Source organism: Typopeltis vanoorti, chromosome 25 (genome assembly GCF_054136105.1).
Source record: "Typopeltis vanoorti isolate ZY-2024b chromosome 25, IOZ_Tvanoo_1.0, whole genome shotgun sequence".
In the NCBI taxonomy this organism is placed as follows: domain Eukaryota; kingdom Metazoa; phylum Arthropoda; class Arachnida; order Uropygi; family Thelyphonidae; genus Typopeltis; species Typopeltis vanoorti.
The window spans coordinates 35540914-35565541 of NC_143573.1; the positions used below are offsets into that span (position 1 = coordinate 35540914).

The 24628-nt window shown below is 35.5% G+C and overlaps 1 non-coding gene across 1 annotated transcript; it reads right to left on the reverse strand.

Moving 5' to 3' along the window:
- Positions 1 to 19161: 19161 nt before the first annotated feature.
- TRNAR-ACG (transfer RNA arginine (anticodon ACG)) lies at positions 19162 to 19234 on the reverse strand. Its single transcript has one exon. It is a non-coding gene; the product is annotated as a tRNA-Arg (tRNA).
- Positions 19235 to 24628: the final 5394 nt, after the last annotated feature.

A 24628-nucleotide genomic window follows, 5' to 3' on the forward strand; every position in this document is an offset into this window, starting at 1 on the left:
AAATACAATATGGCTAGTCTTGCACATTCAATGTGTAAGTTCATTGACATTTTTAACTGATGTTCGAAATATTTATTGCAGTACAATGAATGAAAAAAAATTGTATAGGTATTGAATATTTTTCTTGATAGCCTTATGGATGAGTGAGAGAGAATGATTTAAAAAAAAATGTAATCTCGTTTTTGTTGCCAGCAGCTTCTTTGGTACCACGACAGTTTTAAGAAATGAGTACTATGAGTATTATAGTAAGAGTTCGGATAGTATAGTGAGATCCATGATACTCTCAGAGGTTTTTTTCCCCTAAATATTAACAGCGTGAAGCAAAACCAAAAGTAGTAACTAGCATAGCACCTTAATTTATAACGACTTCGCAAATTCCAAGAATTTTAACCTATTTTAAACATAGATATAGATGTGCATATATTTAAATATATATAAATAAACAAATAATAAGACTATTTTCTTTCCATATACAAAAATTAAATCAACCTCAGGAATGTAGATTGACGCACCTTCAAGGACTGGCTTAAAGGGGCGAAGCAAGAATGCTTTTCATCTTCCCCGTTATCTGTAGAGGACAGTGTAGGGATAAGGTGTTATTGAGCGATTAAAGCTCTGATCATGGCAAGAGGGTAACAACAATAGCCGAACCTCAGTTAAAATTTCATTGGCTACAGCATTGCCATCCATTACCCTCCAAGGGTATTAATCACCACATCTCGATGATGATCTGCAGGTTAAAGCTTTTCCAATCAAGCTTTTGTTATATTTAAATTATATATTATTAAATAAGGTGTTTTTAAAATTTGTAGAATATTACAGTTTTTTTAAAAAATTTTTCTTGTAACAAATATAGAAGAAATATTAATTAAATGTTACTTATTAAAGATAAATTACGTAACCTATCCATATTGAAAATGCTTTTTTTTTATTTATTTTAAGTGTTCTTGGTAGTAATGGATCGTAAACACTTTCTTCATATTGTTTAATATTGGTTTATTTCATTTCAGCACATATTATATTAATAATTTGGAACTGCACATTATCATTATTGTCAGATTAAAATTCCAACTTTTCACTTTATTACAGCAATTACGACAAACTTCCAAAATTCGTTCTTCAAAACCGAAATAATTTACATATTATTACTATTATTAAATGCGGTTGTACGTTGCATTTCAAGCTATTCATTTTCTAAACACTTTAATTCCGTAGAAAAATACAATAATAATAATAAAAAAAAAAAACTTATTAACGTAGCCTTTTCTAAGTATGATACAGTAATTGATACAGTAATTATGGACATAGAAATAGAGAACAACTCTCGGAACCAAAAAATTTCTTGAATCTCAGTTCATTACAATTAAGCCAGGGAAAAATTAAGTCGCTCTATGATTAATATAAATGCACAAAAAAACGTTTCTACTGTCTATTAGGATGCATCAGACGTGAACGTAATTTCTAAACACTTGTTTTGAATTAGGGCAAAGAGATTACAACACTTTAATACGATTATTGCCGTTAGAGTATGGAAAGATTACAATTATGATTATAATTGCAGAGAGAGGGAGAGAGAGAGAGAGGGAGGGCAGGGGGTCAAAACAGTGGTTTGTCCCCCGATACAGAGAATCATACTTATTTCACCTCTCCAGTGACCAGACATGTATCAATTAAGGAAGTAGTGCAATTGTTTAGAGCGAAATGTAGCATGGATTGCTTACTGGCAATCGAAGTTAACATGAAATAGAATACAGTATGGAGTACTTAAGTACACTGAAGTGTACTTTTAAGTGTACTTTAAAGGACTCTTCTGAAAAAAAAATTAACGTACGTTTATTTTTGATTGTTCATTCTAATTTACGCTTTGCATTTGTTCATCCTGCTCCATCGAATAAATATTCAAATCATTCTCCACAAGGGATTGAAACCACGAAATTACATCTAACGAGCTTTCGTTATTACATTTTTTTTCCTTCTCTCAATCGCTGTGGATTTTCATTATATCTGACTTTTACTCTCATTTCAGAAATAACGGTTGATGGACCACGGATATTAACAGACTTTTATTAGTTGCATAGAGATTATTAGAAGCCTCCTAATAACTTTAAGGCATAGAAGGCACCAAAAATCATCAAACCACCTGGGTTCCCTTTGAGTACACATTGGCTTCAAAACATGTAAGTTCAATACGTTTTGAAGCCATTTGTGATTATAAGTTTGTCAGTTATTGTGCTGAGAGTAAATCAACTGAAGCTGGTCTATAGAGAGTTGGTATGTATGATTAAGTAGCCATAAATATACGGTATTTATCGTTTACTTGTGCCAGGTATTTTGTTCTCATTTTTGCGTTTCACTTTTTTCTTGAATTTTGAACACAGACGTCTGGTAAATTTTGTAATGACGTTGGATTCTGTTGGGGTGAAGGTACCACACACATTTGACCGTCTCCAGGTTAAATGACTTGTAGAACAAAGCGGTCGTTTGTTCTCACTTATGTAAAATCGATCGGAAGGTTTCAGCCAGACTGGTGTCCATATTTATGAGTTTCCTCCCATTTCACACCATTCTTCGTCTATCTTACGCATCACTGAGCTAAGACTATAATTAGACTCGGTTGCCATTACCTTGAAATACCGTGAAAATCCCCATGGGCTTCCACGAAACACGGGGATTTATCAGTACCGTCTGAACTGTCAGCGTCGACGCTAAGAATATCTCCACATCAGCTACGAAATCAAAGGAAGAACAGATGAGAACTGCTCTCGGTATAAGGATCACGTGACCCATCCATTTTCTGCCGTCAGATGTAATGTCCTGATTACACCTGTAATTAATGGTCCGACAGGTGTTAGTGGGGGAGGGGAGGGGGATGAAATGATGGTTAGGTCAGTAATCCATGCAACGTATGTCCACAGATGCAAATACGACATGACCTTGAGTTTCTTCCATTCAATTGAGAGAATACGAAAAGGTAAAAAAAAAAAAAAGTTGGCTACCAGGTAATGATTACTGTGAACGTACGATAATAATAAAATATGATTTAATAAAATTTATTATTTTATGTATTTATTATATATTTATTATATATTTATATATTTATTATATATATTATTTAAAAAAATATATTATTTATTACAATAAATAAGATGCATGCTGCTTCCTCCGAATAGTTAACATTTGAGATCAACTTACATCAAAATCATTTTGTTGAATTGGGTATGGAATGAAAACATAACACATTTTTTCTGTTAATAATTATTCTCCACAATACAATGCAGTATTTAAAAATAAATAAATAAAGGTTCTTACAGAAATCCAAGTTGGATGATGATTCACATTGCTACTTCTCCCTCAATACAAACAAATAACATTACATTTTTTAAATGTGATATTCCATATTAAATACGCAGGATATAAAGTACAGTGTATACTTAGCTGTTTGTTATAAAACGAAAAGATGTGTGGAATGCAATGCAATAATATCTTAACGTCATCTAGTTCTAAGGAATGATTTTAATTGGAGAAACATCCTCATCTTTGAAACGATGCCATGTGATGTTGTTGCATGCAGAAGAGTTAAGCTGATAAACTGCGGATCTTGCATGACGTAAAAAAAAAGGATTGCAACCATTCTGAATGTTAAAAATCTTTTTATAAAGATTAAATAAATTAAGTTGGTTTAGATGATTATGAATTTCATCTTCCTCTGGTGTGAGACCACCATCTTTCTGCTTACTGGAGGCCTGAAATGGTTTGGAAAGTCCCATATTCGGCTGGATTATTTGAAATTAGGGCCGAAGAAATAATTCGCCAAAATGAAACTTTTTTGTGCGCACATATCACGTGAATAAAATTCATGCAGACTGAGCAATTGAAGTACCATTTCGAACAGATAAACTGACTGTCCTTTCCGATTTTATTTTTCTTTCTTTCTTTTTATTTATTTTATTTGAGGTATTTTTATGTACAGATAGCATAGTTACAAAAGAGAGAAAAAAATTGTTACTGTAGGTAAGTGAAAATAGCAGAAATTGAAATTAGAAATAATTCAATGAAATGAGAGAAGCTAAGACGTATACCTTTCTGCCACTTAGATAAACGTGAACATTGAAAACCTCACCCGATCTCCTTCGTTTATGAACTATAATCTTTACTTAAATTGATTATTAAACTCAATAAGTTAAGTTAGGGAAAGATTTTAAGTGCAGTAAAATCTCCAAAAATCATGTCTAAGTAAAAAGAACAAAAAAAAAACAAGCTCTTTTTATATTGGATGATGAATCTTGGGTGATTCGTCTCATCCAAAGACAAGCAAGTTTTTGGATGAGACGAATATTTCAAAGTCAGACAATCCTTGAAATAAAATTAAAACGAATTAGGTGGTTTTTAATCCTAAACTTCGAATACTGTTCTGAAATTTCTATTTTATCTAATACTACATCACTGTGCAGTCGGTTACGTTATGAATAAATAACGAGTTATTCATTTTATGATGTAAAGCTCTTAAAACAAATAAATGAGCCCCCCTCCCACCATCCTTGAAATACCGTTGGTTAACCATTCATTTGACTTTCCACAAACGGAAGTACTTTACTAAACAGCTAACGGTTCTGTTCTCAGTTAATTATGATAATTACACGAATTGCTGAAAGAAGAAAAATGAAATGCGTCCAAATATGTAAAATCTGATAATACAGTCGGTTGATTGTAAATGGGAAAAGTCAGACCAACCCTCACGTATACAACCGAAAGCTAAATGTTGAGTGGAGTAGCACTTAGTACAGCAATAACGCAATACTGATATGTTTACTTTCTCTGAGGAAATGTCGTTCATTGAAGGATCCTGGTTACCATGGATACCACTTAGTTTAATGTTCGGACTATAATGATCGAGGCAATAGGAAACGAAGGCGGGCTTAATGTTTCTTGTTTAATCCTTTCCTGAATTAGTCTCTTTACGCGCATTCTCATCATTTACCCCCCCCCCTTAGCAGATTATTACATTTAAAAGGACTGAAGGGGTGAAAAGGGGCAAATAAAAAGACCGTGCAACATCTGCTCCTCTCCCTCGAGTTGAACGGCAGATGGGCTTCTCGTGTGCCGTACTGCCGGCCCATTACATAAAGAGAAACATGACGGTAATGGCCGATGGCAGCCCGTAATTCAGACGTCTTCCTCGCTGGCGTCTTGTACGGCTAAAATACTACCGCTAGAAGGTGGCGACTGAGTACGGCACTGTTCTCCGTTAATTATGACAGTTGGTCCATGTCTCTCGAGGAGGCCTATCTGACAGAGATAACGGCCGCCTAGTCTTCGCCTACCGTCTCCGCTGTCGTACCAAATGAAATGGAAAGTAATTGTTACGTCAGGTGGTATTATTGTTGTCGTCGCTAGTTGGATGTGAGGTTTCTTAATTTATTTTGTTTTTTTTTTTCGATGTTCTTCCGGTCTGCTTTTACTAATTGCAGGAATACTAAAATAGAATATGAAACTACGATAGAGATACAGGAAGTCAGGCTTGGTATAAGTGGATTGCCATTGGATTACATAATAGTTATGAGTTTAATGGGTACTTTTCAATTCTAGGAACCAGTTTTATTTTATTTTATTATAAAATAATAATGGATCTTTAATATTCTTATTAGATTTTATTCATTTATAGAACTGAGGTTCGGCTGTTGCTGTTATCCTGGTTTAATGAGTTCGCTCTCTTAGGTTTTGCCCTAAGGGAGCAATTGAGTCTCCGGGGAAAGTGTTTTCCGGCACCGCCCGCTGAGGGGTACTTGCCGGTGAATTATTTTCTTCGGAATGAGCGGTTCTGCTTGGTGGTCGAGTTTCACTGAGTAGAACCAACGCGGAGATTTGGACGGTCTTTCGCCCACGAATGAGTGGCCTAGAGATCGTCCGATATTTTTGAGATATCACCTTTACTTACACATACGGTGATTGATTCATTAATGCCCTTGGAGGTAACGGATGGCAACAATGCAATGCTGTACCGATGAAGTTTAACTGAGGTTCGGCTGTTGCTGTTACCCCCTTGGGCGATGAGTTTTTGAGTTCGCTCTCTTAAGGTTTTTGCCTTAAGGGAGCATTTTGAGTCTCCGGGGAAGGTGTTCTGCGGCACGGCCCGCTGAGGGGCTTTGTCGGTGAATTATTTTCCTCGGAATTTGAGCGGTTCTGCTCAGTGGTCGGGGAGCCCGTCACTGAGTGGAACCAACGCTGAGATTAGGACGGTCTTTCGCCCACTATGGAGTGGCCTAGAGATCGTCCGATTTTTTGAGATTTCACCTTTACTTACATAGTCGGTGATTGATTTTATATGAGATGCCCATATAGGGTAACGGATGGCAATGCTGAACCAATGAAGTTTAACTGAGGTTCGGCTGTTGCTGTTATCCTGGGTTAATGAGTTCGCTCTCTTAGGTTTTGCCCTAAGGGAGCAATTGAGTCACCGGGGAAAGTGTTCTCCGGCACGGCCCGCTGAGGGGTACTTGCCGGTGAATTATTTTCCTCGGAATATGAGCGGTTCTGCTCGGTGGTCGAGTTTCACTGAGTAGAACCAACGCGGAGATTTGGACGGTCTTTCGCCCACGAATGAGTGGCCTAGAGATCGTCCGATATTTTTGAGATATCACCTTTACTTAAACATTCGGTGATTGATTCATTCAATCCAATACCCTTGGAGGGTAACTGATTGCGATGCTGTAGCCAATGAAGTTCTAACTGAGGCTCGGCTATTGCTGTTACCCTCCTGCCATGATCAGAGCTTTAATAGCTCAATAACACCTTATCCCTACACTGTCCTCTACAGATAACGGGGAAGATGAAAAGCATTCTTGCTTCGCCAGTCCTTATAAGGAGCCAGTCCTTATAAGGATAAGATAAGGTGTTTAGATGGGATGCGGAATTCTCTTTGTTATATATCTCTGTTATACGTTTTGTAAACCGGCATATGATGGTTGTTGTTGCGAAGAATGTTTTTGATTTCAGTGGTTATTAGTGAGTTTTAGATTTTGTGAATCTTCTTTGATAGCAGAATACATAGTAAGACTTTGACTTTTGATGCAATTTTCCGTTCTATTCGCCATTACATTATAAATATTTCTTAGGTAAGCATATTTGAATACTTTTAAACATGAACAGTTTAAGTCCCGACGACTTTGTCCAATCTCTGGATAAGAAGCTGGCGCTCGACCTTCTCAATAAACTATTGAAGAAATTTGAGGTAGAGTCCAGGGTTTCTAAACCTATATTCAAAGACAGATGACTCCACAGAAGGGGAAGATGAACCTGATAATCTCTGTCCCACACCAAAAGACGATACAGAAACCCATGCTCGAAAAAAGCGTAAAACAGCGGCGACTCAGATAAACGAGGGGATGGAAGAAGATGCCCCCGACACTGACCTTCCCACACCCAACAATGAAAAAGTTACTACGGGAAAAAGAACGATGGACGGCTCTCAGGCCTATTATGCAAAACCCAAATTTGCCTATTCATGGGCAAAAAACGTAGACGACGGAGTTAAAATCCAGCCTGCCACAGTAGGCAACTACAGACTCCTCACAAAAACTATGGATGAGTTAGATATTAAATATCATACTTACTCACTGAAGTCGGAGAAAAACCTAAAAGTTGTGCTTAAGGGAGTAACAGAAAACATCTTTACAGATGAAATAACTGAAGGCCTCCACGATCTCACACCTGTCAAGGCCAGCAGAATTTTACGGGCCGACAAGAGTCCAATGCCCCTAGTACTCGTAGAGATACCTAACACACACAAGAACATGTACAACGATCTGTGGTTTGAAAATCACAACTGAACCACTAAGAAAAAGAGCCTCATCGAGCCAGTGCCACAGATGTCAGAAGTACGGACACGCATAGAAACTCTGCAGAGCAGACTACAAATATGGGCAAAACCACCCCACAGCAACCTGCTCAAAACCCAGGACCTCACCAGCCAAATGCACGAACTGCGCCCCCCCCGGAAAACCACAGAGGCTACAGTCACTATCATAAGAATAAAACAGATCTCTTGACCCTGCCCACAGGAACCAGAGTCGACGGCTCCCCAGTTGCCTGGCACCCAACAAAAGACAACAAAATACCAGCTCTCACAAATGGAAAATACCAACAGTCTGGAAAGCCACCGTCGAAGCAGGACATACGCCGAAGTATGTCCCGCCCATCCAAAAATATCCGGCAGGGCCAAATTCTTCCAAACATGACAACAGTCATCACAGCCTCATTGGCAAACATGCTTCAAAACTTCAGTAAGTCAAACCCTTCACCAAACTCCACAAAAATATTTCTAAAAGAAACTCAAACCATCTTATCAATGCTTGTTAATGAACAAAACTAGATTACTCCCAGACTCACTACAGATCGCCCGCCAGCCCATCCAAAAATATCCAGCAGGACCAAATTCTTCCAAACATGACAACAGTCATCACAGCCTCATTGGCAAACATGCTTCAAAACTTCAGTAAGTCAAACCCTTCAAAAAAATCCACAAAAAGATTTCTAAAAGAAACTCAAACCATCTTATCAATGCTTGTTAATGAACAAAACTAGATTACTCCCAGACTCACTACAGATCGCTGCTTGGAAAGCCAATGGTCTAAAAAACAAGACACTGGAGCTTCAAGAATTCTCTCACAGATACAACCCTGACATCATCCTAATTAATGAAACTCATCTAAGACCTGCAGACAATCCAAAATTGAGAGGCTACACACTATATAGAAATGACCGACTGGACTACAGAGGCGGTGGTACAGCCATATTTATCAGGAACTGCATCAGGCAATGGAATACTCAGCTCCACCCCCCCCCCTCCAACCTAGAACTCACCGGTGTCGAAGTCCACACAAACTCAACTGGAAGACTTAAAATCTACGCCGCCTACAACTCTCCCGCTAAGACGTGCTATTTTCTGACTTGGATGCTGTACTGGGCATAATGAATCCATCATCGTTGCTGGGGACTTAAACTCCAAACATCCCTCCTGGAACAGCAGAACCACAAATAAAAATGGCCGTATATCCTCTTCAGCTACACAGGATTAAACAACGCTGTCGTAACAGGACCCACTGAACCAACCTACCACAGCCCAACTGGCACAGCCGACATCCTAGACATCGCCATTTTACACAACATCAAATACCAGCACAGCATTCAAGCACTGAACGAATTATCATCAGATCACAACCCAATCCTACTTCACTTAGGGAACAAAGACCAGTCACTTCCCCCCCCCCTCAAAAAAAACCTCCATTGTCTGGAAGAAACTTAGGAAAGTGCTACCAGAACACATTGGCCCGGTTCCCCATATAAAAGCCAAGGAAGAAATAGACACGGCAATAAAGAACCTCACCAATCAAATCAATAAAGCCATAACAGCAGCCACAGTATCCACGACCACCCACAAACAAAACAGTCTCCCGGAAGAAATCATGGACTTAATAAGGGAAAAAAAACAGACAAAGAAAAAGATACCACAACACACGTGCTCCCCAGGACAAAACAGCCCTCAACAGATTAAACAAATCTGTCCGAGAAGCTCTCCAGAACCAACAGAATCAACAATGAGACAACAAGCTCACCTCCATCTCCACAGCAGATCATCCATATGGAAATTCCAAAACAACCTCAGGAACAAGAGCAAATCCCTCCCTCCCCTCTCCAAGCAGAACAGCACCTTGCATACACAGATGCTGACAAAGCCGAAGCCATAGCAAGAAACAATGCAGTCTTGCATATGAGAACCTAAACATCAGCCATGTATACAAGATCCATCGTAAAGTCAGGTTCACAGTAAATCGTCCCGATGACAATCCAAGCCCTATAATGCCTACCTCACCTACCGAAATAATCGGCATCATCAACCATCTCAAGATCAAAAAAAAGCCCCAGGTCCCGACGGCATCATTAACAAATTCATTAAGGCACTACCACGCGAAGCCATAGCACATCTGGCAAACATCATAAACTCCATCCTCAAATGGCAGCACTTCCCCAGTCATGGAAAATAGCTGACATCATCCCAATTCACAAACCAGGCAAAGACCCACACCTACCTGAAAATTACCGTCCCATCAGCCTGCTATCTAACTTAGGGAAAATAGCAGAGAAAATCATCTTCATCAGACTCCAAGATCATGTCAACCAACTAAATATCATTCCACTAGACAATTTGGCTTCCGTCAAAATCACAGCACCACCCAACAGATCTATAGACTGGTAGAATACATCACCACAGGATTTAATTGGAATCAGCACACTGGAGCCGTCTTCCTAGACATCTTAAAGGGCTTCGATAAGATCTGGCACCAAGGCCTCCTCTATAAACTTATCATCGCAAACCTTCCACTAAACATGATACGCCTGATTAAAGCATACCTCTCAAACAGGAGGATGCAAGTCAAAATCAATGAAACAGTCTCAACCCAACGGAAAATCCTCGCTGGAGTTCCTCAAGGATCACTGCTATCCCCGATCCTCTTCAACATCTATATGGCAGACATCCTTCAAAATCCTCTCACATCTACCATCGCCCTTTATGCAGATGACACGGCTATACTAACCAGATCCTGCTAACTATATAAAACTGAAAAACTATAAGACACCATCCTGAATCTACAAAAATGGTTTACAGAGTGGCGAATTAATTTAAGTTATATATAATAATTATATTATTAAATAAAAGGTGTTCTGATAAAAATGATTATGTAGGAAAATGCTTTCTAATAATAATCGTTTTATGTGAAGAAATTATTTTATATATAATTTTTCATTTTATTCTATATTAAATTTGTACTTTTAATTCATAAACTTCACTGTTTTGATGTTGTTACCATTGAACACAATTCATAGTGTATTAATACAGATTGGTCGAACTATATATTCTCGATGAATCCTTAGTCTCTTATGCAAGTGTCAATTATAACATGAAAACATGGCATTTAATAAAAATATATTATAGAAAAATCATTTCGAACATTTCGAAATAATTATACAATACGTAATAAAATAAAATACACATTAGTGACATTATGGTTTTACGTTTACATAAATATCCAAATTCCGCTGATTTAGAAAAGCATATATATTTTGAACATTTTAACTAGCAGCCACTTAAAAACACCTGTTTAATATAAAAAGAATTAGAAAATAAATTAAGCTCATGTACTAGTTGTCTTTACTCGCATAATATATGAATGCAACTACATAAATTCAAAATCAAAAGATGAATAAAAGAGGACAAAAAATATTTTTCAGATGGTTGCTTACTGGGACTTTTAGAATGATAGACTTGCTACATATTAGAACACCTTGCTTGTATCTCGCTAATACTGAATCGGATTCTAATAATGAATCCGAATTTACTTATGATTTCATCTTTAAAATTTCATTAGAATCTGTCAAACGATTAACTAAGCTAATTAACAGACTTAGAGACTGGCAGACACAAATGTGCCCGTAAGCGTTCTGTTAATATCAATTTGGCTGTTAAAAGTTAAGTGTCGAGTGGTATCGTACAGTTTAAAAACGAGAATTAAAAAAAAAAAAATTTTTTTTTCATATTGTATTTTAGCAAGTGTTTCTCCCCTGAGTTTGCAACTCTATTGCGCAGGTACAAGTGCGATGTAACATTTACTTCGGCTAGAAAAACCTGGGTTCGAATCCCATCTAGAATCGAAATTTTATAAGAACTTTCCAACAACATGAGTTAACCGATCTCACATGGAGATCGCAGGACTTTTCTCACCATAAAAAGGGAGTTTTTCATCTCTCAAAAGAGACAAATCGGCCGCAGAACACAGTAACAGACGTAATAAAATTGACTCATTAGTTGCTTTAATTCTAAACAACAATAATTACTGATCTCTTAGCCAGTTTGGCAAGGATAACCTCGTGAATACCAATATTGCTAAAACACAGTCCTGTCTTAGTTCTTACTAGAAATAAATCAGGGAAACTTCCTTATCTTTTCACATATTATGATGGCTTGATGCACTGTTAAGATTGTGCAATGCATTTGTAAACGAAAGGAATGTGTTCCCATTAAGAATATAAATATTTATTGCAATAATACCTAAAGGATCCATATCCTTGGAGGAAATATACATAATAAGAATGCATATTTTCATTCAGAGTCACTACATTGTTATCTCTCTTTTTATCTCCTTCTTCTTTCCATTTCTTTTATGTTGGTCTTCGAGCTTCAAAGTCACTCCCAACAACAATGATCTTGATGCAAGCAAATTTATTTGCAATGTACGCTACCACATCGAGCTGTCTGCTAAGGGGCGGAGCTGGGATGTCTACAGCGTCAGAGCGAGGGCAAGGTCGAAGGCCGGATTTGTTCCAACACTCACGTCGGTGGACTATCGAACGAGATGATCACAGTGGGGGTTCAGGAGTCACGTAAAGATAAGAAAAGTAGCCCTTCCCGGACGACAGACTGCAGGGGGTGGGGGGAAAAGTTTTGCTCAAGGATCACGTACTGATCGGAGAGAAGGCTCACGTTCTCCACCCCTCATTAATCCCCCGCAATCACCTACCACCCTAGAAGAAGTGTCCACAATGTTGTCAGACCAGGGGGGAAGGTGGTGGGGTGAGACGCCATGAACAGAACAGTGTTATCACAGCTTCACACCAAGCGGACGACCTCTGGTGTTCGACGGGCGCAGAAACGCCCTGTAGTACAACGGGGACACACATTCCCTAGTGAGGTTCTTCGTAATTAGTTCCGGGAGGCGCATTCTCTTTTTAGGGGTTCCAAACAGAGGATTATTAGACTGGATTTACCTGTTCAGATGTAGATCAGACAAGACTTCAGTAAACTAAACGTGTTTATAGGAAACTATCAGGGGACCATAATTAAAGTTTGTCTATTTTGGCACCTCTGTAACGAACATGGAACGTTAGAAAAGAGTTAAATATGACTGGGAACGCTATTTCTTGAAGAACACAATAAGAATAAATAAATAAAGTAATTCAGAATATACTACAAAGTGAAAGCTTGCATTAGACTTGAAGGCAATCTGAGAGATTAGTTTTTATTGCCAGTTTTTTTTTTTTTTTTTCAATCCGCTTTGTGTCTCTTACGTTTCCGAACATTATTTCTCTCTGTGTTTTAGAATAATACCTCGCTTTCAAGAAACTCAATTCGGTACCGTTTATCAGTAACAGGAGCCTTGGTAGCTCAGTTGGTATAGACCAGTCCATGACCTGAGGAACCTCTATACAGGTGTTTTCAATCAAGTGGAGAGTTAACGGGTTTCATGAAAGTTAGAGAGTTTTTTTCTCCCAGATGCTTGGGTTTTTCGTCACTCAGGACAGGCAAACCGGTCCCGTGAACACCACAGATCTACAGCCAAAAAAAAAAAAAAACTTAACCTTAAGGGGTGCAGTAGAGGAGTGAAGTGTGACGTGCCGGTTGCACTAATTCGTCTGACCACTAATCAGAGGCCTCTACCCAACTTAAGGGACGGATAATTAAAAGGAAACCATTGGTTGATAAAATTTTAAAATAGAAGACGTAGCTAGGTTTGCTGAACTGATTCACCTTTGACTGGGGACCTTAACAACTCTCAAGATGCTCAAATCACTTTGAAGTTCATAAAATATTACGAAGTTTTAAGTGATTCTGAAATATTTCAGAAACTTATACATCGATTTAAGCTTTCTTCTCGGTCCCTAATCCATTAATTTTTTTTTAATATTAATTTCCTAAAGGATGTATGAGATGTTATTGATGATGGGATTTTGGTTACCCAGGGTAACGGATGGCAATGCTGTAGCAAATGAAATTTTACCGAGGCTCGGCTATTGTCGTTACCCAGCCATGACTAGAGCTTTTAGCTCAATAACACCCCATCCACACATTTTCTTCAGTCAGATGAAGGGATAAAGAGTCAAGGACTCGATCCACCTTAAAAAAAAAAAAAAAAAAACACTGAGAATACCATTTCAGTTTTGTTTTCTGGTACTGTTTTGTTATTTTCTGATTTCATATATCGATGAAAATTAACAGCCCTGTTCGTTGTTCCCGAAACAATAAAATTGTTCGCTCTGAAACTTGGAAAAACTGTTGTCTATAAAAAATAAAAAAGCCTTCTTCAAGTTGGCAATGCCTCGAATGCAGTGCCATGACTACAATCCTTCTCTTTCCCAAAAACAATTTCCGTGGGCTCTTGAATAACAACGATATCTGAACAATGTTATAATTATGGTCTTTTTTTTTTAGTGCTTAATTTGAGCCATGTAAACTCTCACTGCTGTCCCTCCTTCTTCCCCACATTGGGAGATTTCTCGACAGCAGTTGCTGCTGAAACGTTATTGATTTTGAACTACATGATTACTGTACTTTCCAGCTAACAGTAAAATCTAGTTTTGCTGGGCAATGTCTTAGTGTCGTTCAGGAACAAAGATGCTTGCATCATATATATAGTGGCCTTCTTTTAGGTTTAGTTGGTAATCAATCCACTTGCATTACAAAAAATTATATTCGGACACTAAATTTCATTTAAATTATCCTTATTTTTGCTTAATTATTACACCAAACAACACAAAGTTTGATGTTTTTATGATTATTATGTTTGGGCACACTCATTAAGAAAATATTATGTTTTGTCATCCACAGTTTGTTGAAAATTACGTTAACGTACGTTAATTGCTCATAATTATAAAAACAGCCTTCTTTCGACCAAAACGCAGACAGAGGAATGCTTGGAACTGAGCCTCTAGATCCAAAAAAGGACATTCATGTTATATGCATTTATAAATCCATGGGTATTAATCACTGAAGATATATTTACTTGATTCACTTCTGAATGTTCTAATTATTTAATTAATTTCGTCCGAACCGATCACCTAACTTGCTGGTGCGGTAGACAATTTAAAAAGAGTTAAAAGTTCCATTAGGGCATGGTCATCGTGAAAATCATTTGCAATGAAGATGGTATTCATTCTTCACAGGGGAAGAAATTCCAGAAGAATGAGCTTGTCTTCAGCAGGAGACCGGCAATTTATCTTCATTTGAAAACCTTTATAAAGATTCTGGCATCCTCTCCTAACTGGGATTCAAACTGGGTGTTCCCAGCCATAGTTTTGAAATAAACCTGGTTACATTTTTTTTGACAAAAATCAGTCTTCAAACAAAATTTGGATGCAAGAAAAAAGTGAAGAAAGTTGTTAATCTAATTTTTTTTTATATATATAAAAACTTACACTAACTTCGAAGTCAGTGGGATTATTATAAGTTTGTTTTGCTCGTGTATATATATATATATATATATATATATATATATATACACGAGCTTATCTTCAGCACGAGACCGGTAATTTATCTTTAAAATATTTAAAATTTATTTAATATTTTAAAATTTATTAAAATATTAAATAAATTAATATTTATTTATTTAAATAAATATTAATATATTTAAAATTATGAACAATATATATATTATCTAGCAAATCATGTTAATACATAAGGTATTAAGTATTAACAAATCTTGATAACCGATAACGATGATTATTAATACAAATATGGAGTTTTAGTTAAAAACAATAAAATACATATAGATGTAATATGTAATATGTAGACTTACCATTGGTTTTATAGAAATTTATATCAAATTCCTCTTTTAAAACAACTCATTCTTAAAAAAAAGTTTTCTTTTCACATAATATGAATTTGTTTAATTGTAACTGAGTCTGATATCAGATCAAGACACGTTTGAATAAATATGAAATGTAGTCTGATATGGCATGCCTTAATTTTATATAGAATGCCACCAATGGCAAGAATTCCTGTCCTTTTCTTCTGTAAAAGAGGTGAGTGAATATCTGGAAATAGGGCTGGCGACGATATTTTCACATGTCAAAATACACATGTATTTTAACATGTGAAAAGCGTCTGATGAATCCCCTACACAGAACATAGCATTTTTCAGAACATTTTTTGAATTCAGATATTGGCCATTCCACTCAACAATTTCTTCTTGATGATATTCCACATCAGGAAGAAATTTTTGTAACGAATATTTAAAACGACAAACAACAAAAACCACCAGTTTTATTGGCATCATGTATGCATAGTATGATTTATATACAACTAAGATTTTTTATTACATTTTGAGTCACTACAGGAATTAAGTATACAATTCTCGATATATTCATATTTTTAATATAAATATACATTTGACAGAGAGATTATTATCATTCAGGCTATCTACATTTATACAGTTGACACATTGAGGCCTGTTCGAACAGTTCAGTGCTAAGTGAATAATAATAATAATGTTAATAACAACTATAATAATGGTGGTCGTGAGGATTAGTTGACTGAAGAGGGCTAATCTCTTATTTCGAACCTAGGGTTGGCTTTTGTGAAGAGAGCGTGATTAGCATAAAATATTTTTCAGCTATCTATATCTATAAACAACTCTATACACTATCTATAAAATGTGAATAATTTTCATATAACTGAAATGTTGCCATTCACAACTAGGATTTTGCAAAGACAATGTCTCATCTGGATCTCGTGCAAGTACTTGAAAGTTCTGAATACTTCTCTCCACTCTTGTGCAGAAGCAGATCTAACGGAAATGGGCTCGTTTCCTATATTCGCACTCTCTTATATATAATCTCAAGAGGTTCCCAGAGCTTTCATTTGAGAGGGGGGAGGAGGTGGAACCAAGGCCCAGACTGCATCAGTTTCTTTAAAAAATACTGCGTTTCAGTTGGACCAAATGACAGATCCATAAATTCTACGATCCGGTCGTGGAGAATGGATGGTGAAGTATATCGATCACATCATAAATCCCGTCGTGTTAAGCAGTGTATGCCACGCCACAAAGATATACCGTCTCCGAGAATTCCGAATTTGTACGGCATACTCGGAATGGAATCAATGACCATGTTAGCTTTTTTTAGCGTGAATGCGGACATGTGGAAGGATCTGAAAAAAAAAAAGTGTTATCTCTTCGATTCGTTTCTGAATTATAAATATTTGAAGAGCATTCTGTTCGAGGACAAAAGACTGCATGTTTTTTCAGTTACTTTTACGATGGTCCCTGAAGAATTAAGAAAAATCGGCTTAATTCTTTCGATAATTCTTGTAGTACTTGAATATTCTCGACTGGCATTAATGTAATAACTTTTTTTTTTAAATTAACAAGCTCAAAGTGATCTCCTTATTCCAACATTTTGGGGTAATCTGCCAAGAAACAGCTACATAAACTACTTACCAATTAAAAAAAAAAAAAAAAAAAAACGAAAACGGAGCTTATGAGTCGATTCTCCTTTTCTTTTCTTTTTCGGTAAGTTTCTCTCTCTCATTCAATGTGATAATTGCTGTGATTATTGCACTTCAAAATGGAGTTATACGAACTGTTTTTATGCATTAATAATTTAGCAATTTAAGGTTTTTTTTTTTTTTTTGAAAGTATATTTAAAATATTGGTATTACATACGAAATTGTTTCTCTATTATTATCATTAAATTAAGGGGAAAAAACAAAAGAAATATTTGTGACATATTGAATTATAAAACGAGCAGACGCTAATGTCTACCGAAATAAATATTATTTTCTGAGTTTTAAAGATACACTAGTGTGGCGCTCTAGTCAGCTATAATGATTAGATACTTTATCTATCGTTTGGTTAAAACACACTACGATAAAGTCATGACTTATATACGACGCTTTAATACGCATGAATTTGTCTTTGATGAGATTTTAATTGCACGATGTTATAAGCGAAAATAAAATGTTTTGCTTAACTCGAGATTTAGGATATCTGTCTCTTTTATAAACTACCCTATCAGAAACAGACACTAATTACTATTTAATTATATAACTAATAACACCCGGAAGACTTGTGGCCATCACTGATAGCGTCACCAATCACGTGTTTCTTTTCGCCGTTTCTAGTTTAGCACATATTTCACCTCATTAACAAGTGAAAGAGATTTATTCCATACCTGCCACTGTAATCACTTGGTTTAAAAATGTCACAATGTTCCTCAAACTCTCCCGATTACCTTTAAATAGAGCTCAAAATAATGGGTAACTGCTGATCGTTAGTGCTAATTGCTTTGGAACTACGTTCCGATGTCACCGCTGTACCCAGTTGGCGGCCAAGCTACCTTCATCCATTACAATGCCTAACGATCGTTGTAAATTTTCTCGGTCATTTCTTTTTCTCAATTTCTAAATACTGTACAAAGTTAGCAGTTAAATGATGGTAGCGTGTAATAAAATGGTTGCGTTACCGTTTATGTCGATATAACATCTCTAGAGAATATTAGATTAATCCTAGACATGCAAATGTGCTTTATACCTTTTCGAGTATGTTTAAATAATTACTTTCCCTTTACTCTTGATTAATGTAATGATTGATAAAACTGCATTACCGATTTAACGTCTTATGGTGATTTATTTTATTTTATTTTTCTAATCTCGTAAAGGATACTATGGAACAAACGATCGATTACATACAAACAGTTACACGGATCTCATTGCTTTCCCAATCACACATCAGCATCATTCTTCGGGAGTGTTTTGCCATGTTACCTTTTACTTAAATTGATTTAATTTATCATGGTTGAAAGATGATAAAAATCATGACCATTGGCTTTTAAGCATTCTTGCGAGAGTAAAGCTTCGCACTTAGAGTAAAGAACACTTAGCTTCGCACAATTTCAGAATTTACTTAACGAAGCCGATACAATCAAAGCTGGAAATGAATTTATTCTGTATCTTCTAAGGAAAAATAATTTGGTATCTTTTTGTTATATTAAACTTTTATAATTTTTTTTAAATATCAAAATTTTTATAAAAATGTTAACATTTTATTTGTATAAAAATATCGAAAACAGTAATATATATTATTCTCAAAAGTGCTTATGAAATAAACGTCACAATATCAAACTTCTGTCATGCAAGGAATTTTATAGATTATGTCTAAAAAAAGAAATAACATGCATGTTAATTTGTGTATACATCGCAGCCATTCCTTGAACATTTGAAATTAAAACGGTATTGTAAATAACGAAAATGAATAATTTCTACCATAGAGTGGAAGTTTAATAGGAGCTTTTAGATTATACAATAATATTTAAATATAAAGAAAAAAAATACATACACGAGCCAGCCAGGATTCGAACCTGGAATCTTCTGATCCGTAGTCAGACGCGTTATCCGTTGCGCCACTGGCCCACATACGAACAATCTTATCACAAATAATTTTAGTGAACTAAATTAATATAAATTAATCATATATTTGGATAAGTTATATAACAAATTTTCTTTTTTGTTTCGAAATTTATTACAGTAAATGCTATACTTTCACCCACCTTCTTTTCCCCCATTAATGAAATATGCATGCTAGAGTTCTACATTATGTATGCATTTGCATTTTAAAGCATATACATCATATGAATATTCGATATTCTAAATATACTCACTTTTATTATTATTATTATTATTATTATTATTATTATTATTATTATTATTATTATTATTATTATTATATTTTGTTTTATTTTATTTCTGAGCGAAGGTGTACTATGGTACTTCCGCACAGGTGTCGTTTTTTTTTTTTATTAAAAAAGTGGATTTTGATTATTAATCAATTATTAAATACTGTATTAAAAATAAGCCGCTCCGTACCTCATTTGGAAGAACGACTGGATCTTCGATTGGAAAAGAACTGAGTTCCATTCTTGTTATGAAAAGTGGAACAGTTATTTGAATATTCAACTGAAGGTGAGTTAGCCAATTTCACATAAAAACAATAGGATTTTCACTGCCGGAAACTACGAGTTTTTATGCCTCCGATGGAATAAACAGACAAAAATACTATTAGTGGGCAATAGATGGCGTAGTTTGTTGGTAGTGAATTATGTAGTGCAGAGTTTCTCAAACTTTTTTTACGACCGAACAGTTCACAAATCCTGAACTTTTCAGGGAACACCTTGGTTAGTTTGTAATGCATTAATTAATAATTAATAATTAATTAAACATCAATTAAACCATCATTAAATTAATTTGTGCTGATTTTCACTGATATATCCTATTCTGATTATCAAAAATTTATATTATAAGTACTTACGAGTGAATGCAGACTTTTCTCGTGTGTGTGCTGGTAGTTTTCCCCTCCTTTTGTACATCCTGGAGATCGCTTTCTAGGCTGGAGGTGGATGAATCACTATCTGTTCCGTCACAAACACCTTCAATAAGAGATTTCTTAATACCAAAATTAAACAAAGTGCCTCATCTCTTATTCATATTAGAATTTACATTTGTATTCATATTATTTTTAAAAAAATCACGACACTCCGGTTTCAGAACCAGCACTTACACACTGCAATACGAACTTGCGAAGAAAGTATTCAGTATTAATAGATTTGAGAACCGGATACAGACTACCTTGATCTTCAATTTCAGTGGAAAATTTTTCTTTATACTTCCTTGGTGATTGGTCACTAACATTTGCGACACAGATGTTATTTCGTTCAGTTTTGAGAACACCCCTCCCATTGTTGTAACCCGCTTGCAGGCAATTTTTATGACGGTCATAAACAGCGGTATTCCCTTTCCCAAATGTTGAAAGGTTTCGATGTGTGAAAATTAACGATACACAGATGTTATTAGGCGTTCTGGGTCTGAGCTTTTTGACATATTCACGATTATTATTCTCCTCAGAATATTTCCACTATAAAATATTTATTCATGAAAAATGCTTCGAAATCTAAAATGACAAATTCCAGAACTTCTCGCGGAACACCTATTCACCTTCCACGGAAACACGAGTGTTCCAGGGAACACAGTTTGAGAAGCTCTGATGTAGTGTATTAGCAAGCGGTAGATGATATAGTATAGTATCGTAATAATAATAATCAATAGTTCCTTTAAATTCAACTTTAAATTCATGGTAAAAAAAAAAAAAAAATTCTCCTCCATAAGTTTATCAAACAATTTCTGGCGTTTTCCTTTTTATGCAGAAAAAAACATGACAAATATGAATATTAACAAAGATCTGTAAAATAAATTTATTTTTCTGTGATATAATAAAAGTTCCGGTGTATTTTAAACCGGAGATTCATTCACCGGATTTTTTTTTTTTTTTTTTTAAATTCCCTCAGATTTTCTGATATAGCATTTAGATTTTGGGAATAAACTGTTTTCTTACGCTTTGTAGACCCTTCCCTCCGCATCCGACATCAAGATTTAATGGATTCTTGAGAGTGTTCGTAAGATTTCTTGAGGGTGCTTCGATGCCCTCTAAATCGTTGTTCTGCCCTCCAGAATTGTAGAGTCTCGTTATATGCCATTTATGTGCCGACACCGTACATCATACTGAAAGGTGTTTTTTTGGGGGGGGGGGGGAGCAAAGCTATTAAATTGGGAAACAATTTTATTAATTGATTCATGACCACAGGTCAAATAATTACTCACTTTGCAATCGTGAACGATAATAAAAGCAAAATGGTAATGGTGGAATTCGAACCCACCCCTCCATAGAGACTGGTACCTTAATCCAGCGCCTACACATCCTTAAATCATTACAGACACCGTACACAGAAAAAAGATTACAAGAAACCAATGGCGCAAAACAGGACTCATATCGGAAGATGTGGATGAAAATATATTAATACAAGAAATCAAAGACCCACCATAAAAAGCGAAATCAAGCCCATTCACCACAATCAGAGGAAATAATGACAAAAAAAATTTCAAAGCTACAAACTAGGAAAACTTATATATAAGGGTATAAGCTACATACAGGTGTACCTAAATGTATATATGTAATAAAAATATTGTGAATATGTAAATAGCAACTTATCTCTTAAGATGAATCATAAGATAAACTAGATAAATATAAATAAGATATCGCGTTACACAAATATATATGTAGATTAAGACATATTACCAAGATATGTATGTATTCTTGTACACAGACACAAGCAAGGTATATATGTCAATTGCAAGCTATTCATTTAAGGTAAGTTCATACCATGATAATAAACCAAAATATAAACTACCATATGGTATCGATGTATAAACGTATACCTACTTGTGTATACGTAGCAAAACCTCTGTCTATATGAAACCAGAGAATTCCCTCTTTAGAGAATTAAACAATAAATGTTAAACCAAAATGGAATGTAATATGTACCAGAAAAATTACAGCATGTAGACCAATCTGTGTGTAGCAAAAGAGATGCTAACAAAATGTATGTAATTCTAAATGTATATACAGACACAAGCATTGTGTGCGTGTCCAGTGTAAGATGTGCATTGGAATTAAGCTGAATTAATAATATATTCACCCAAAGTGTAAATTATGAAATAGTGTGAAAACATGTGTATAAATAATTGTATATATATGACAAAATCAATGTACATATGTAAACATAGACTGATCTGTTAACAGAACTTGACAATATATTGTAAAATCAGCATGACAAAATTATGTACTATCAAAAATAACAGCTCAGCAACTTAAAGGGCAGTAGAAAGAGATAGAATCTGAGCATGTAAAAAACAAAGTTGTCAATTAGAATAAGCATTCTATGTACAAATGTATATATTGTAAATAGTTGTATATATATTTATTCCGACTGTACATAGATGCTTTGGTGTAAATAAAATATAGACCGCTCGGCTACACTACCACATCGAACAAGACTCAGTTATCGAATTTTTATTAATGTCATTACACAAATGTTTCAATTTAATATATACAATCCCGTATTAAAAATTCAAAAGAAAAAACATTTCATAATTCTTTATCAACAAATTTAATAAAATTTGCTGATTTATTATTATTAACAAGCTTAACAATAATATTAATTAAATTTTGCCTTCTCGTGGGTATAGGCTACCACAATAGCACTAATATGTTGAATCAGAATCTAATTCGCTGTTGGAAGTTTTTTCCACTTGGTTAGACTGTAACGAATTTAGTTTAATCCTTTATCCAAGAGTAAGCAAACAAAGTTTGCGCCTGAAGTATCTTCAGGACTGAGGCAACTCGTGGTAAAGGTGGACCTAGCTCTCATCACTACTTGTCTTAGTATCTCCCGTAATGCAAAGCACATCTCCTTGCGGACAAGTATAATGCTATGCATTAAGGAAAGGACCACCAGTCTGGGTATGGGTCTGGCTCCCACTGACGAGACCTTAATAAAGGTCGAAACCGGTCTGGGTAGTGGACCTTCCCTTAATGCATAGCATTATACATGTCCGCAAGGAGATGTGCTTTGCATTATGGGAGATACTAAGACAAGTGATGAGAGCTTAGCCCACCTTCACCACGAGTTGCCTCAGTCCTGAAGATACTTCAGGCGTAAACTTTGTTTACTTACACTTGAATAAAGAATTAAACTAAATGTAAATACACGTAAACATCACTAAAAATACACGTAAACAGCAATTGACCGAAGCATTTAATAAAGACTGTTTCTGACCCTGATCTCACTGATGTAAAATATTTGGTCACGTGCGTTACCACGGTTCTGCGCAAGTAATCGTCTTACTGACGATTACTGATCTCTGGTCAGTAATCGTCAACAGTGTTGATCACAAGAAAAACAAAGAACCTTTCGGAGTTCGACAAAGGACTTATTGTGGGTGCCCGTTTGGCACCCACAATAAATCCACAATAAACTGGATCTACGATTTAGAAAACAGAGGAGCTGACTGGTTTCTCAATAAAGTGACATATCCAAGGTGCTTAATCAGTGGAAAAATAACCCACATTATTGTCTACGAGACATAACTGTGATACTAAGTCAGTCTGTCAAGAATGAGATCGCTGTCGTATGAGAAGGTTTTTACGGACAAACAGAGACTCCTGTGTGCAGCAATTGATCGAAGCATTTAACGAAAGCTGTTCCCGACTCATATCTCATTGAACTATGCGCAGGGAATTGAAAAGGATCAGTACTGGCAGTCGCATGCCTATACGGAGACCACTGATTTCCGCGAAGAGTCTAATTCAGTGACCGGTATATGTAGTTTACACTATCGGCATGCACCACCCGTTCACCCTCTCACTTTTGAGATAGAATTGAGATAACAAATTATAAATATATATATATATATACATATATATATAGAAAACGAATTATAGAAAAAGCAATGGAATATAGCAAACCAATATTTATGTTTCACTGACATAGAGAAGGCTTTTAACAGGATCAAATTAAAGAATGACCTGAAAGTACTAACATCGTGAACGATACCACTTGATGTTATAGAAATAATGAAAGATATCTGCACACAAAAAAAAATGTCTAATAACATATAACAACACAAATACGCACAAAATTTCACATAAGGAAACGAATCAGACAATGCGACTCTTTAAGTCCATGTTTATTTAATATAATAATGGAAGAAATTATAAAAAAAACAGAAATTAAAAGGAATAAATATCAAAAAAGAAAATTTTAATTTCGTTGCAATAAATGAAAATGATCTCCAAAAATCAATTATTTTAAACTGCAACAAGTATGCAGCAGTTTTAACATAAATTATGAACAGAAAAATCAAAAGCAATGATGATTCCAAAAGAAACAATAAGATGCAAATTAGAACTAAATA